Source organism: Crocodylus siamensis, chromosome 3 (assembly GCF_052110815.1).
Source record: "Crocodylus siamensis isolate JL-2025a chromosome 3, ASM5211081v1, whole genome shotgun sequence".
NCBI lineage: Eukaryota > Metazoa > Chordata > Crocodylia > Crocodylidae > Crocodylus > Crocodylus siamensis.
This window is the reverse complement of record NC_143397.1, coordinates 148,135,557-148,152,694: the sequence shown is the minus strand read 5'-3', so window position 1 is coordinate 148,152,694 and position 17,138 is coordinate 148,135,557. Positions and strand designations below refer to the sequence as shown.

Here is a 17,138-nt window from a genome sequence, read left to right as displayed (position 1 = left end):
AAGTGCTGGGTTCAGATGACCCCAGCCAGATGTCCATCCAACCTCCTCTTGAAGACCCCTAGGGTAGGGGAGAGCACCACCTCCCTTGGGAACCCATTCCAGACCTTGGTCACCCTAACTGTGAAGAAGTTCCTCCTAACGTCCAGTCTAAATCTGCTCTCTGCTACCATTATTTCTTGTGACCCCCCCAGGGGTGCCTTGGTGAGTAGAGCCTCACCAATTCCCTTCTGCACCCCCATGATGAATTTATAGGCAGCCACAAGGTCGCCTATCAACCTTCTCTTGCGGGATTGTTTGTTCCTGTTGTCTCATTTGTTGTCTCCAGTAATTGCTTGTTATACACGTAGTGGCCTCCTTTTCATTGAGACAGGCTTATAGTTTTTATGGGTGGAGAGGTCTAGTCACATCAACCCCTTTGCATATTAATTGGCCTGGCTCCCAGCTGTCAAAAGGCACGTCTCTCCTGTGGGCATTTACAGATATAAACCTTTTGTGCGACAGGCATTTTAAACCAGGCTTTTCCCAAAGAAGGAGTCTTACCTCTTCTTTCTGTCCGTAGCCACATTGGGTGCAAGATAAATATCTGTATCAGGATCTGGACATCTGGATTTATTTCCCTTTGCTGTCTGAGTTACTTTCACCCTGCACCTCCCAGGTGAATGCTCTCCCTGTTGGGCTACCGAGTATTCCAGGGTAGGGGACTTAGTGTCTTGTTTTGTAGCTGTTTCACCTTAGAATAATTACCTTTCATTGGGACAGAGAGACCGTGTGTGTGAGTGACTAAGCCTCGTGGTTAAGACTGTAAGTTGGGAATGGGGAAATGTGGGTTTCAGGCTCAGCTGCAGTAGTTTTTGTGCTATAAATAGGCAGAGGAGGAAGTTGAACCCAGTTATCCCCCGTATTGGGTAAGTGCTTTATCTTTGCCTATGTTTTGTGGGAGGTCTAATCTGGCAGCATGCTCTGAGAACAGCAGGGAGTGTCTAGTTTGTGGATCTTAGCAGGCTTAGGTACCTATGGGGTTAGAGAGGCAACTGGGCACACACACAAGCAGATATTTAGGTGCCTAAGGAGCTTCACTGGTGGAAACATGTCTAGGCTTTTACAGAGTTAGGCAGCAGCTGAGTAGGCACTTTCAGGACCTCAATTCTGGATGTAATTGTTTACAGGGACAGTGAAGCTGGACTTGAGCACCTCAGTCCTTTTAAGGTGACTCGAGAACATAGATTTTTTTAGACTTATCGACTACCTGAGAGGTTCAGATCATGATTTTTTTTTCTCAGAGGTGCTGAATATAAGCCTTTTCTATTGACTGAGCAGGAGATGCAGGTAATCAGTGTCTCAAGAAATCAGACCCTGCATACCTAAAACAGGTAAGTGTTAGTTTTCATGCCTAGAAAGTGACCAAAAACTCTTCGGACATTGACAGCAGAATTTTGTGATTAGTACCTATATTTAGCTGTGGAAGAGGAGTGGTGCCTGAACCCCAGTTCATTGATCACTCTCAATTCATTGCAGATCATGGCTTTGCCTCAGGTGCGGGCCCCAGCCTCGCGCTGTCACTGCCCCATGATCCCAGCTCTGGCCCCTCCTGCCCACCTGTCCCACTCTCGGACACTGCTTCCTGCTTGCCCATGGTCCCAACCCGTGTGCCCTACCCACACAGGTCCCACCCCTGGTGGTGGGTGGAGGGCAGATGGCCTAGGATGCCTGGACAACAGGACTGGGTCCAGTGGTGGCAGCAGCCAGAAGGAGCTGCTGCCACCGGGGCTACCAGGAAGCGAATCTGGCTGCTATGCTGCCCCAGCCCTGCTGTGCACTGGGGGTTGCAGAACCGGTTGCATGTGCCATGGCCCAAGCTGCCCCCTCAGGTGGGCAGGGCCAAGGGACCAGCTACAGGCTGGACAAAATCCCTTGGTGGGCCATACCTGGTCCGTGGACTGTTTTGCCCACGCCTGCTGTAGCCTATGCAATCTGTGCCTTTGTGGATGAGTTAGTCTGAAGTCAGGCAGAAGGCAGGGCAGTGTGGCACTGTAGTAATTAGACTTATATGGCTAATGACCCCTCTTCATTCTGTGCACATGCTCTCAGAGAAATGTGCTTCTAAGAAACGAGACGAACCCTACAGTTGCTCTGGTTCTTCTTAGCTAAAAATGGTACTGTCCCAGGATATATTTAATACTTGCACATTTTCACTACTTCCTCAGGAAGTGCCAAGAGGTTTGCTTTCATTATTTCACTACTCGTCTTTTCTCTCTAGGTGCCTGCTGTAAGCCTAGGCTTGCTTTTCCTTATTGTTTGAAAGGAGGGATGGGATACTGAACAGCTTATGCTTTAAGCAAGTAGATGCCCCTTGCTTACCTGGCCTACTGTGCTCAGGCTGCTTACTTTTGCATACAGCACTTTCCGATCTAGTATGGAAGATGTGGAAGGACAACTGGCTGATACCCTGTAGAGGGACTGCCTTATCTGTGAAGAGGTGAGAGGAAAAGGAGGAGTCTCAGAGCAAAGTTTGGTTTAACTCATGACCTTGCAAAAAGCAGAAACAAACCAGTATTGAAGGGTTATGTGCAGGGCCTGATTCTGACCTGTCTCTAGTATTAGCTAGAGTGTGATTAAGAGCTTTGATCAGTAAGCTTACTAATTACTGGGAGGACATCTTTTTGTGTTAAGGCAAACAGTGTTTTCAGTTACTAGGTATGGAAGACAGAAACTGGGTACAGCAAAAATACTAGTAAATAACTTTCCCTCTAGAACTAGAAAAATATGCATATTAAACTTTTCTTTTCAAACAGAGTTTATACTTAGAAAAATGACATTAAAGGTAACAGTTTCACTAAATATTAAATATGAACCCAACATGGCATTTTAATTCCATATATTTTCAATAATCTAATAAGTGCCAAAATTGCTGACCATTAAGAATAGTCATGGCAGTTAACTGAATTCGCCTCTTCATGTGATTACTTGCATAGACGCTGAATTGTCTGGTGAATGCAATAAGTAAAACTGGAAAGAACATTTTATATACAAATTTACAGAGAAGAATAAAAGTAAAACCAAATTAAAAGATTTAGGCTACAAGAGATGGTCTTAATTTATTCTTTAAAATACATTCTTAGAAATCCTTGTTTCTCACAATTTAAAAAAAAAATATTTTACTGGTAATATTATATTGGCACAGCATTAATGCATATTTGTTCTAGAACCTATTGATGCCAAGCATGCAGGTATAAAATGCATCTCTCTTCTCTTTTCATAAGTATTCAGGAACTGTATTCCTATTAAAATCAACCATACCATGTGATACCACAAATGTAGCAGTATTATATTATTATGTTGTGTATTTTGTTTTATCAGTTAAGGAGACTTAGATGCCTAAATACTTTCAAAGTTCTCGGCTTAAGTCCCAAAGCTTCCAACATTCCCACTACATAAATGTCTGGAAATACCAAATGAGTTGAAAGTAATGGTTTTGTTGTGTAACAAGTAATAAGGATCAGGGGAGATAAATAACAAGGAAGTACAAAAAATAAATGACCAATCTCTTGGGTAATTGCAGAACACTATGTTATGCTTAATACAAATAAAGAGAGAGTTTTGTCTCGATAAATGTGATATAATTAAAGATCAGGTTTATTTAATTCTAATCTTTTATGCCACTTTTAAAAGGTATAAATAACAGAATTAGAAGTATAAATAGCATCACGCAGTAAGTTAAGGTTTAGGAACATATATCAAATATCCAGGATTGCTCAGTTAAAATACAAACGTTATTTTTATTATAGTAGTACAAGACTGCTAACACAAGACACATAGATAGTAACACCAGACTGACTGACTGACTATATGTATCTACATAGTTACCTATGTCTATATCTATATTGATATAGGTATAGATAGATATATAGATACAGAGAGATTTATATCTATCTAGATAGATCGATCTATATCAATGCTTACAGATGCATATAGATAGATCTATATATCTGCATCGTGGTTGTGGTAGAAAGTAAAATCTTTCCTGTAGATCTTGCAATGTAATGAAAGAACAAGCATAGAGAAAGGTGAGCATAACTTTCATACAGGCATATAAGGTCTATTTTGAACAAAACCACATTTTCCCCCAGTTGTATAGATAAAGAGATTGAAAACCCCATTTAAGGTTCTATGCTCACTATGTTAGCTGGCTTTTTTCTATGTAAGATTGTGGTGTAGACAGCACTAACAGTTTTTATATTGATGGGGCTACTGCAGGTAGGCCTCTGGGCTACATACAGCCTGAGGGTGAATCGATTCAATCTTCACAGTTTAGTGCAAGCTGTGTAGAATAAATTGATAAACAAGTGAACAGATACTTACTTCTGATTCTGGAAATGCAGCCACATGTCTGCAGTGGCTCAGGCCAGAAGCTGGGGTGGGGGGCTCTAGATCGTGCCTCCCTGCTGGGCTGGAACAGACAGCTTGGGTGAAAGTAGCCTACCCACCCTGTGAGGGGAGGGTTTACAGGGAGATGCAAAGCATCCTGGGGTGATGTGGGACTGTAAGTTAACCTGAATCTGGAGGGGATCTGGGACAAAAGTTCAATAAACCAATTTAACCTTATATCAGTTAAATCTGATACTAAATCCATCCAGGTTTACCTTAAACTGGTTTCAGCCATTTTGAAAGCAGTTTATGTGCACTGAACTTCTGTTGCGTTACAGAATTGAACTGGTTTCTGATCACTTATACCAGTTTATGTGAAACTTCTGTCCCTGCCTTAGGTGATGAGTATAACTACATCAAGGTAAAAAACACCTGTGCTTTATTTCCGCTAGGATGTCATAGTTTACTATCTCAAGGTAAAAGAATACACTTTTTTATAGTAAAGATAAAGCCTGTGATGCTATGTTTGCTGGCTATATTATACCTTGGTGGGAGTCTAGGGTCATGCACAAACCTTCAGTTTGTACTGGGAGAGTTGTTGTTCTCCTAGTAGAGACCACAGGAGTACAGATATTTGGGATTTTTCTTCCAGAGCAAGAATGGCTGCACCAGCAGAAAAATAACCCAGGAGTAATCAAAGTTAAATGGCTTCTGGTAAAAGGAATGCCTGTATGTGTTTCCTTCTGAGAGAAACCACAGTACAATCCTCCAGCATCCCAGGTTGCTTTGCTTCCCCTCCTTCCCCGCAGACAATGTGTTGCTCAAGCTGGATTCTACTGCTTCAGCCAGCAGGAAGAAGAATGCTCCCTCTTCATAATTCCTACATTGTGCTGCAAGGAGACAGAGGCTGACCTTGAGAAGTCTGGATGAGCCAATCAGGGCTGCCCCATACACTACCACTATCTTTTTCAGGCTAACTGATGGTACCCGCAGAGCATCATAAGATGCATGCATACAGGGCCCCCCTGACTAAATGTCTGTTTAGGAATCTCCAGGTAAGTTTTTCTACCAGGAGAACAAAGCTGGGAGAATTCTCCCAGATCATTTGAATGTATGCCCACAATAAATTGATCTAAGTAAGATAGATCACTTTAAAGGACAACCTAGGATACTTGAACTCGCTAATGTGAATGAATCTATTTTGTCTTCACTAGCACTGCATCGTAGGTCACGTTAGCACAGGAAAAGTGCGCCTATTTCAAAACTGCTTGAGAATGACTAGCTTTAAACTGAATACAAATACAGGTTTCCCTCGCTTTATGTGGGTTTTCTATATGCAAATTCACTCTTTATGCAATGACCCTTTTTATACCAAAAATGTATTATATGAGAGGTAAAGTCATTCTTATGTGATTGGTGTGGTGGAAGCCTGCAATCAGCTGCTTTGTGGGGTGCATTGTGGGAGTGATGCCATAGGCAGAGAAAGAAAAAATTATTTGTAGGGGGGCTGAGCTGGGTGGTGGTGCCCAGGCCAGCTTGTGGTGCTGGCCTCTGTAGCTTGGCCTGGTTCAGCCTGTGGCTGCTGCTCAAAACAACTGATGTCTATGCTTCTGGAGCTGCAGCTGTGCTTGTGTGTCCTGTCTGCTGTTGGTGAGTACCAAAATTATCTTGTAAAAGTGGTAGAAATGGGTCTGGGGGTCAGTACAGTCTAGGTCTTGGAACGTATCCCTATTCGTTACATTGTAAAGTGGGTTCCCTTTATGTGAATTTGAGTTATGCGCCATTTTCCAGGAATGTGTGTACGGCATAAAGCGAGGGAAACCTGTGTGCCAAAATGTTACATTATGACACTTAGGCTTACATAGTACTGCATCAGCAATTAACTTTACAAAATATGTAGTAGCACAACTCTATATATGCAGTATTTTCCTGCCTAAATGACCTATAAAATAAGATAGCATTATAAACCGTCCATTTTGACCGAAGGGGAAATAATCTCTCTACCTTGATGAGGATAATATGTTTTCATGGAAGGAAGGAATGTACTGTGTCATTCTGACCTACTGTGTTAATAGAATTCTACAATGCTATTACAGAGGAATAGGCAGGAATCTGCCTACTTACTGTATGTACTTCACAAACATGTGCTAAGATATAAACTTCCTCTGAATTTGGAAGGTAAGCAAGTGAGTATGATCCCAGCAAAGCCAAGCAGGCTTGAGTAATGTGAAGAAAACACCTGCCAGTGGCTTTCAGAAGTTTCCACAATCATTGGAAAATCAGAATAAGACTATATTAAACAACTTTAAAAATCTTCCCCAAACCATCTCTCACCCAAGCTAGCAGATTAAACATAACACTGTTGTATAAAATAGGAAGTTCTTTGAAACAAGGCACCAAAACAAATTGCAGCAATCTAACAAAAGTAATGTTCCCTTAAGTAATCAAGCTATCTTATTTCCTAAATCTTCCTGAGATGACTTTCTTGTGATGGCTGGCCCATTAGAAATTTCAGTGCAGTTGGTTTAGTTGTGGCCACAACCATGTATATGAGAAACTAAGCCAGGGACAAACTGCTCTTTCTCCAAAGTAACCCAAGTCATGGGAGCAGTTGTATTTTTACTAAATGAAAGGAAAACTGCTCAGTAGTGGCATTTAGTAGTGATGAAAGGTGTGCTTTCAAATTAGGCTTCCAGAATAACTGAATGTTTACAGACTGATCTGCATTGAGAGAGAGATCTAGACATCTTGTGTGATCAAATGAATTAACTCATTGTGGAGGGCTGAACACAGGTAACTGGACTGACATGTACATAGAATTCTACGTTTTGAAGTTTTAACTGTCCTGAGATAGTATTACTGCATACAGAGCCCATTATTTCATCAGTACTATGAAAAGCAAGAGCTTGCTCAGCTCAGCTTCAAGTATTTATATCGAAGTTCCTTTCCACTTCTGTTCCTCTCTTGCAGTGTCTCTGGAGCTTACACAATGCGAGTTGGCAATATCTGCTATTACTATTTCCCTGATTACTTTTGAGTTTGAATGTGAACAGTTGCAAAGAAAATCTTAACTCCCTGTGTCCCTCACACATCTTAGCCCTTCAGGGTTAAACATATCTTATCAATCTCTTTGACCACATACACAAAAATAAGTTAGATAAACTTAATACAGTGTTAATATTCATGATATTAATGTTTAATAAACCTATCAAATAACTTGTTTTTAGCTTTACAGCAGGGTGGCATAGGTGCTAAGGCACATAACTGACAGTACAAGAGATTGCAATTTTGAGGCTATTGCAGAAGCGTTCATAGCATACCCTGACAGATTCTAACAAAATCTGCAAATTCTGCTAAATACCTTGTCACAAGAATAGGAGAAAGGAAAGGAAGTTTTACAGCAAATGTGGGGGGGCTTTAAAAACTGTTGACTTTTAATAAGGGGTGGTGATCAGCCTTAAAAGGTTGAGTAACATTGAGGTAAACAATACAGGGGGATTTGCAGACCTGGAAAGCAAAATCATTAGTGTAGCAACCTATCTTGTTTAGCTTGTAAATTTATTGCTAGGCATGATGATAGGATTATCCCCTTAGGCCCATTCATATACACCCAACAGTAATCCAGTAATACATATTAAAGATTCCTTTTTCTAACAGTCTCATGGAGCAGACCCCAGGTTTACTGAATCCTCCAACAAAATAAGATGGATGCAACCCCAAGAAATTTTATCTTTCCATGACTAGTTTATAGATGGGGAAAACTGGAAGGGAGAAGATGGAAAGAAAGTAAAAAGGAGGGGCAGAAAATGCCGGCATAGTGCAAGATGCAAAAATGTTGCCTTTTAGGGCACTCCCTTAAATTGTTTCATGGTGTTAGAATATAAGTGATCATCCAGCCGTAAGTGCCTCAAGGAAACAATAGCTATATATTGAGGCAGAATTCAGGAATTAGCATAAAACATCAATGAGTGAAAGAGAACAGGCACTTGGATGACTTGGAGCAGACTTGGGTGAAGTATGTATAATTAGATACTTGAAAGTCTATGGTCTTTGCATTGTATTACTCGAAGTGAAGTTGCTTGCTTAAAATCTTGCTAAAGCATGAGGATATATCTAAGTAAAGCTAGCTCTGTTTTTTGAAGACCTGCGGTTGAGCACAAAAGGCCCTCTTTCAGAATGAAAACAGGCCAATTATTTTGGAGGGTACCTGTGAAAACTCACCTCTGAAAGTTTTCAGTGCAAACTGCTACAGCCACTCTGCTGAATATGTGAATGAAGCAACATTTAAGGAGTGTGAAATAGCAGAAAATAACATGGTAATTATTAGTTAGTGAGAAAACACTGAAAATAAACTATTGTGATTTTTACACAGCTGGTAGGTGGAGGTGTTTGTTGCTGGATTACAGGGATAGGATCTGTAATCTGATCCTATTCCTGTTCAGGAGGAATTTTGGCAGTAGTGAAGGTTTGTATCTCAGCCTCAAGTTCCTCTTTTTAGGTTGTAGGAGCCATAATGAGTGTTGGATGTTGTGTACATCCTGGGAGTATTACATGGATAGGCTGCTCTTCAAAACCAATGGACCTGACCCCTGGCTACCATGAGTCCTATGTATGCCCATAGGGACTTCCAAATTGGATTAGCATAGGAGCCAATTTGGGGGTCGGACCTGATGATCTGTTTAGGTCCCTTCTGACCCTAAGCACTATGATCCCACCATTTCCTTAGTCTGCTCACATTCTGACTACCTGGCAGAGAAGTGGGGGTGCTGTTTTTTATCCCTAACACCTTTCTAAACGGGCATATGTTTTTGTTTTAAATCTCTGACGGTTCGACCGATTACCTTATTCTCCACAGCCACATTGAATACTTTGATGAAAGTGTCTCTGATCCACTATTTATATTCTAAATTAACAAATCTGAGTCACCTAAAACTTAGTTTTAAAACTCTTAGGCTCAATATCTAATTTTTTTTCCTGCAAGTGCCTCCTGCTATTTTATCTACAACTGCAGAAACCAGGTTTGGTTAAGTCTGTGGAAAGATAAAACTCTTCCTATGATAATCCTGTGTGGGATAAAATAGCTCAGCCAAAGCTTGTCAAAGACTAGAGCATTACTGGTGCTGATAATCCTATAATTGTAAATGCAAAAAATTAAGCCTTCTGCCTCTGCATTCAATTTGCTTTGAAACACCATGCTGTTTACTGTGTCTAGATTCTCTGGGTGTGATCTTAAAACCAAACTCTCGGATTCTTTGGGTTTAACTTTTTAAAGCTCTTGTGGTGCTTCTGTAAGAGTTTGCCTGTAAGAGTTAGTAAGATTTCCCTTACAACACCATCCATGCAAGGTGGGGTGGTCAGGTGGCTGTTGCTCCCCACTTCTCAGGTACCTGTGTTTCAGTGGTGTCATAGGGATATACTTTATGATGTACTTTAGGCTCCTTTGATCTTAAATTTGACACACTGCCAACCGCATTAATTAATTAATCCAATTCAGCTGCGAATGTGATCAGCTCTTGGAAATCGTATTGTAAGCCTTGGGCCCTCTTGGTGGTTTTCTTAAAACTTGAGTTTCGGGAGTCATGCGAATTTGCGAAAATTCTGGCTTCTTTTCAGTAAGAAAAATCAAATTTCTTGTCTTCATAATTGCTGAGAAAAAAGGTGAAGGCAAATAAAAGAATCAACAATTTATTCTTTTTAAAAAAAATAATGATTTTTGCCTGCTTATGGGTGGCAATGTTTTACATATGGCAACTTCAAGAGTGCATTTTCCCCCTTTGATATTATTCAGTGGTGAATTAACTATATACATGGTTAATACTAAGATTTTTCTCAGGATTTTCAAAGAAGGAGCCATCCTCCTTTTCTCTGGCACTGTAATTTCAGGTAGGCTGGCACATAGTCACTGCCCTACCCCTCTCTTACACATCTACCCTGCTCTTCCCCTGACTTCCCTGGACCTCTCACAAAGGCAGCAGGAGAGCAAAACTGTCTCTTCTTGTAGTTGTTGCCTTAATAAGCCAACTTCTGGGAAATCTGGATTTTCCTGACGGCAGTCTCTTGGGGGAATGAAGTCATTTTGAGCTTACTGTAGCAACAGTGCTCTGGAAGTGGGAGTGTTTACTTCTCACACTGTTTTATGTGCATACGTTGGAGGTTGGGAGAGGAAGAGTGCAGACCCTATTTTGCCCTCTCAAAGATCCTGGGCATGGAAGAGGATAATGATCCATCTGTTTGGCATTGGTAGAAGAAACAGAATAAAGAAACACAGCCACCTAGTCTCCCCATTTTTTTTGTCCTCATCCCTGGAAGACAGAGGAAGGAGGTCACTGAGCGCCCATTGAAGACGGAAGCAATTAGGGCTTAAAAGAGCCAGTGTTGTCTATTTAGCAATTTTAGGAGGATCTAGCAACATGTGGGGGTTAAGAACTCTGTATCAATTTAATATATGGCAAGCTTTATAAATTGTCTAGTGACATTTTTGGCAACTTCAAAAGTTCTACCCAGAGACCATGAATGACATCTTTAGGCTTTGGGGGCAAATATCTGCTTTCAGGAGTTAGGACTCCTGTGGAGAAAGAAGGGTTGAAGAATATTATAGAGTTAGGGGTCCTCTTAGAGGTTTCAATTTCTCATGCTCCACCTTCCAAACCATCCTGCTGTGCTCATTTCACATGTCTTTCCTCATGACCGAGCCCTGTGTGGCTGACTTTTTGCAGGAGTGCTCAGAGATTGGTATGTTGGTTATGGCTGCTGTCTTACAGATGGGGGAATCTAGTCGCGCGCAGTTTCCCCACCTCACCTGCAGGGATTAGTTCCTGCTGCTGGTTAACAAATTCTGCTGCAAGCACCTTTGATGCTGTATTTTAGCCAGATTAAAAAAGGTGTTGGACAGAGCCCTGGAGGAAAGGGGCATCGGCAGCTATTGAGCATGGGAGTTAGGGGCACAACCTCTGAATCAGAACTTCCTAGAGCTTAAATGCTGAGAGGGGAAACAGTGGAAAAATCCTTGGTTATACTCGGTTCACTCTCCCTTTCAGCATTCGCTATGTGCAAAATACAGAGAAGTGGTAGGAGACACCATTTTATGAAAATAATAATAAAAAATCAGGAGACTAGGTAAGAAGGTCCTGTGGTGTGACCCAGTAAATGGCAATTCTTATGTTCTTATCTTTACCACCCAACCCCTTTCACTTGGCATCTCCTGAGTAGTGGTTCCTAAATCAGGGATCACGGCCCTTTCGAGTGCTGTCAGAGGCCCATGGCTATTTGGCTACCTCAGGCTGGCCTGGACTAGGAGTGGGGTCATGAGCTGCAAGGCCAGAAGTGGCATCCCATCTCCAAACACAGGAACCCCTGAGCTGGAGGGAGGGGCTAGGGGATGCAGCTTTGCCCAATGGCATGGCCTGGCTCAGGGTACTGCACCTTCCTGCACCTCAGTTTCCCCCCTGTGTACAGTGGGGCTAAGAAGATGCCCCCTGCTTGCTGCTGGGGTTAAGCCGAGTGCAGCGCTCCACAAGACAGACAAGGTTCTTTGGGTAAATGTGCTATCTTTTATTCGACCAACTAAATAGTTGGAAAAATTGTTCTTTGCAAGCTTTTTGGCTACAAACACGCTTCACAAGGACAAAAGGCCCAAGGGGTTGGGGGGATGTTAATGAGGAGCCCAGGCTCTGTGCTGCTCAGAGCATCAGCCTGAGGTGGGGTAGGAGAGAGCTTCACTTGGATCACTTAGGCAGGGGAGTGGGGAGAGTCTGGGTATCTCTGGGAGGTGATGATGCTGCGCTAACAACAGCGGCCGCTGGAAGGCGAAGGCAGGACCAGCCCTGGCTGCCTGGCTCCTGCCTGCAGCCGCCGTTGGGGATTCCAGGCGGCGGCGGCAGCAGCAGCAGCAGACAGCTCCTCTCTGAGTCAGCAGCAGGGACAAGGCATTGTGCCTCGCTGAGCTGGCAGCCCCCAGCCTCTCCTCCAGCTTGGCTTCCAGGCAACCAGAGCTGCGGGAAGAAGAGGAGCGGAAGGATGCTGCCAGGCCCAGGGATGCTGCCAGCCGCCTCCTGCTCACCAGGTAGGGGAATTGCACCCCCCTGCCTTGCTTTCCCACCTTCTTGAGGTCTCTGTGCCGAATACCACAAAGGCAGCCTGCGATGCTGGAGCCAGGGAGCAGGTGGCTTGGATCGGAGTTAGTGCCATGCAGCCAGGACCTTGTGCCATGCGGCCAGGATGGGCTCGGTGCTGCATCCAGCAGTGACACATTTGTTATGGGTGGGGAACCAGGGAACCCCTCCCCACCCCCTTTCCTCCACAACCTTTCCCCCCCACCTTGCTCCCTGAAGCCTAGCTCAAAACAAGCAATAACCTGCTACCCGGGAGATGCATTTCCTCTTCAATTCAGCCTATTGCTTGGTGACTTGCATTCCTTGCTGGATCTGACACACAGGGAGCTGAAGCAAAGATGATGCTCTGATTGAAACCTGTCAGTGATTTTTTTTTTTTCCTTCTTTCTTTTCTTCTCTTTCTTCTTTCCCCTCCAACAATTTCACAAGTTTAAGCCCCAGCTGGGCTATCAAAATAAGATAAGAGTCATCACTCCTGCTGTGTGCACTTGTGCATCTCTCAAGGAGGAGGCAGAAAATGCATGCTTCTTTAGCAAGCACGTTTGTAACCCCCTGCTCTTAGGAAACGCTTCCCCCTCTAGCAAGTTGGTATGAAGCAAAATGATTCTGAGGCATAAAAGGGGAGGCAGGGGGGAGGTAAGGGTGCAGGGGCTCAAAAAAGTTGCATTATGATCATGATCATTTAATAAAAAAAAAAAAAAAAACCCTAATGAGAAATATAGTAATTTCAGATACTTAGTAAGTACCTGGAAATTACAATTACAATAGTAATTGTGTTGTTTTTTTTTCTCCATTGTGGATGTGGCAAATACATGCAACATGTTGGGCCAGGAATACCAGAGGCGGGGGAAATGTCACAATAGATTTCTAGCTGTATTGACCAGAGGGGAGGGTTGTTTTTTTGTTTTGTTTTGTTTTTCTTTTTTTCCCCTTTTTCCCCCTGGGTTAAAAGGGTTAAAAAAATGGAGCTCTCTCTTTCAAACATTGTGTTATATCAGGATGTTAGCTGAGAAGTTTCAGTCCTGCAAATGTTCCATAGCCTTCAAAAATGTTTTTTGCTGTCAGTTTGCTACTGAAATGTGTGCTTGTTACTGTGCCAATATTTATTTATGTGCAGTTGATGAGCCTTACAAAAAACTAGAACTCTTGGTTCCAAAATGATACCTTTTATTAGACCAGCTAGAAATGGCAAATTTGTCCTTTTCTGTTGATGAGCTTGGCACGTTATTTAAATGCATATGAAATGTTTTATCAGACTTCAATGTAAGCGGTGAACGGCATAATCTAAAGAAAAGGAAATGTTATTCATGATTTTATTCAGAGCATGTTTTTGGGTGCTCTGTATATAGTAAGTGCTTTACAAATGCTAAGGAGACAGTTTCCCTCTCCCAGTGAATGTGTCGTCTAAGCAAGAAACCTGTGGACTTGGTAGGGAGTTGGGAATGAAAGGCAACAGAAGCTGGCCCTTTCCCATCCCCATCTGCATATGTGTTGTTGATTTTTACAGAAGCACTGCTCCAGATCCCCTGTGCTAGGCACCGATCTGATAATTTGATCCATTTTGTAGATGATAAATTGGGTTTTAAATTCCTCAGGATAGCGTCTGGGTCTGTTGCTGTGTTTGTACAGTGTCTAGAACAAATAGCATAATCCTGAGCAGCACAACTGCATTAAGCAAAACAACTGTTCTCTTGACTTACTTAAAGTCCATTATTTTTAATTTCCTTTGCCTTTTGGAGGCTGAATATTCAAGTGGCTATTCCATAATTGCTGTTTTATCTCAGGACTATTGTAATGTTACTTTTTTGCCAAATCAGTTATTTTATATATAAAGAAGGGTTAAATTAATTTGGTGGCCAAGTCCTTGGGGGTGGCAGAGCCCTTAGAGGACATGCACCACACATCAAACTAAGTGACTAAGGGTGGCCTAAGGATGAGGACTGTAGTATGCCTGTGAAGCTGTGTGCACTCAGGGAAAGAAAGAGTAGCATAGTCAGGCCTTGGTCCTATACTTCTAAAGTCCATTAGAGTGTGGGAGTGAACCCTAAAAAGGCACATTGATTTAAGGATGTGACTCTTTCTGAGAGCACTCTTGTACTTTAGTCTTCCATAGTCCTCCATCAAAGCATGCCAGGCATGCAAACTGAAAAACCCCTAGACACTTTGACAGGAATCTGGTTCTGAAGTCAGTCTGTTGTACCTTCTGCCTGTGGTTGCCTAATGCACTGTGTCTACAAGTGACTTTGCCAGTTATTTTAATATTGCAGTGTGTCTGACTCAATTTTCATTCTGGCCTGTCTCACTTGCTCTCTCATTAAGGGAGGTGCCTATCCTTTTGAACCATGTGGAAGATAGAGGAGTTGGTTATGCTGGGCGTTGCTGTATGGACTTTGTATATAGAGTATTTTTCAGAAAGTGTGTGATGCTGCATATAGTGCTGGTACTGCATGTGTGTTCTCACTAGAAACACTGGATCAGGACAAAGGTCCAATCTCCTGTATCTTATAGTGTTTATTACAAATGCTGTAGTAGTGGAAGATTCAGTAGAGATGGACAACACTTGTATGAAAAAGTTCTGCCCAATCGTAAAACAGTTAGTGATTGATATCTTCCTCTATAAAGCCGTATTTGTGCAGGGATTATTCTTGCACATATAAACATATCATCCCTGTTTGAACACTGCTAAACTGCTTTCATAATATCATGTTGCAATGAGTCCCAGTTGCGTTGATTTAAAAACTACAGTTCTTTTAATCACTTAGTCCTGGTATTGTGATATTTGTGTGTGCTTGTATGTATGTATTTGCACATTTCTGTTAATTTTGTTTGTATATATGGCATGAATATTGTTTTTACTGCATGGATCAACTGCTATTATGCGTAACTCATGTACAACTATGTACATGAACAAACATATTCTGTTTTGCTGCTATGAGTGCTACTGGGATGTTCAAGAATCATTTGACAGCACTTCCCCAAACTCATAGGTCTGTTAACACCTATTAAAGACCACTCCTGGAACTGCTTATTACTTACATAGTTACAATAGAGAGTTCTGAGATGCATCTTCTTTTGCTGTGCTGTGTTGCTTCTCTAGCATGGCTGATGTTTTGTATAGATCCTGTCAATCAAACCTTGGTTTCCATGGATATTTCCTTGTACTCTGAAAAGCAGATGACCCTTGGCCATGTTTATTGTGGGTTTTGCAAAATATTGATAAATTGCAGAATGCCCTGGGATTGGCAAGCTCTGTAGGAGAGTCCCTCAGGCTAGGGACAGACATTCAAAAAGCTGAAGCCTGAATTGATTCAACCTTTGCAGGTTAGTCGAACCTGCATAGATTGAACTGATTTGCAAGTGAAAAGCCATTCACTTTTGATTCCAGAAATGCAGGCACATGCCTGCAGTGGCTCAGGCTAGAGGTGGGGGGCAGGGAGGGCTGGGGCACTAGAGCCAACCTTCCTTTCTCTTCAGGCTGGAGGGAAGCTGAACTGAAGTGGGTGTGGCCAGGCCCCACAGGCTGAGTATGAGTGGGGAGGGATTTAAACCCTCACCCTGGCTTGCAGGGACCCCAGCCAGGGTCTGCCCAGTGTTTCTCTCCTGCCCATGGCTCAACATGGCCTGGGACCCCCAGAACCTTTCTCCCAGCCAGTGGGCAATCTCACTGGACCTTGCCAGCCATTGGGGCTGGGTTCTGTTTGGGGCAGCCCTGGAGCAAAGACCCAATCAAGGGGGAGGAAGGGGCCCAAGAGCAAAGCTCCATAAAAGAAAGCTCCTGCCTGGTGGACCCCTTGTACCTGCTGGAGAGCAGCACCTAGAATGGCCCTGGCCCTTGCAGCAGCATGCATGGCACCAGCTTGCCCTCTCAGCCCCAGCCATATTACCTGTGTCCCCTGGGTACTGAGCTGGGCATGCCCTGGTTTACTGTTCCCCTGCCCAGTGGTGGCGCAGCATGGTCCCATGTACTAGGCTCTAGGTGGGGGCCACTATGCCTGCAGCTTCCCCACTGCCATTGCTGAGAAGCGGGGGCCTGCCCTTACTGTACTAGAAGGCACCACCCATGCCGCCAAGCTGCAGTTGGCTGCCAGCGGCCAGACAGCAGCAAGGAAGCTGTTGGGGGAGCGCCTGCCTGGTACATGGGACTGTGCTGCGCCTATGGCTTCCCCGCCATCACCTGGGGTGTGGCCAGACACTGGCCCAGCATGGCCCCCTAAGGCAAAGGGTGCAGGAATGAGGTTTAATCTACCTTCTGTCCCCTCTTCCCCTGTGGGACTGCAGCTGGGTTCTGCCAGCCCTGGCAGCCAGGCAGACTATAGCTGTGGTCCCCAAGGAGGAAGTGGGGATGAAGGGGGGAATAAACCCCTCTCCTCTGCCCCCTTCAATTCATGGGGCCATGCTGGCCAGGCCAGCATCTGGCCATGCTCCCATTCCTGCACCTGCTGCTGGAGCAGTGAAGGGAGAGGGACCCTGACAAGGGCAGTAGCCCCTGTCATTCTGTCTTCGGGTGTGCAAGCTTCTTCACGGTGGGGAGGCTGCACTGCGGGTGGGAGCTGGGTGGAGAGATTTGCCACTGCCTATGGGTGGGGGGTGAGCAGCAGTGGTGCTAGAGGGAGTCTGGGGGGGCTACAGCCACCCCAAAGTTCAGCTTAGCCCCCATAGCCA

The 17,138-nt window shown here is 43.6% G+C and overlaps 1 protein-coding gene across 1 annotated transcript in view; it reads left to right on the top strand.

Moving 5' to 3' along the window:
• The first annotated feature begins 12,309 nt into the window (after nucleotides 1–12,309).
• KIAA0319 (KIAA0319 ortholog) overlaps nucleotides 12,310–17,138 on the top strand; it is a 107,425-nt gene continuing 102,596 nt past the window's right edge. Inside the window, exon 1 of the mRNA XM_090039487.1 lies at nucleotides 12,310–12,427. The gene's annotated coding sequence lies outside the window, so the exon portion shown is untranslated. The remainder of the gene's footprint in view (nucleotides 12,428–17,138) is intronic.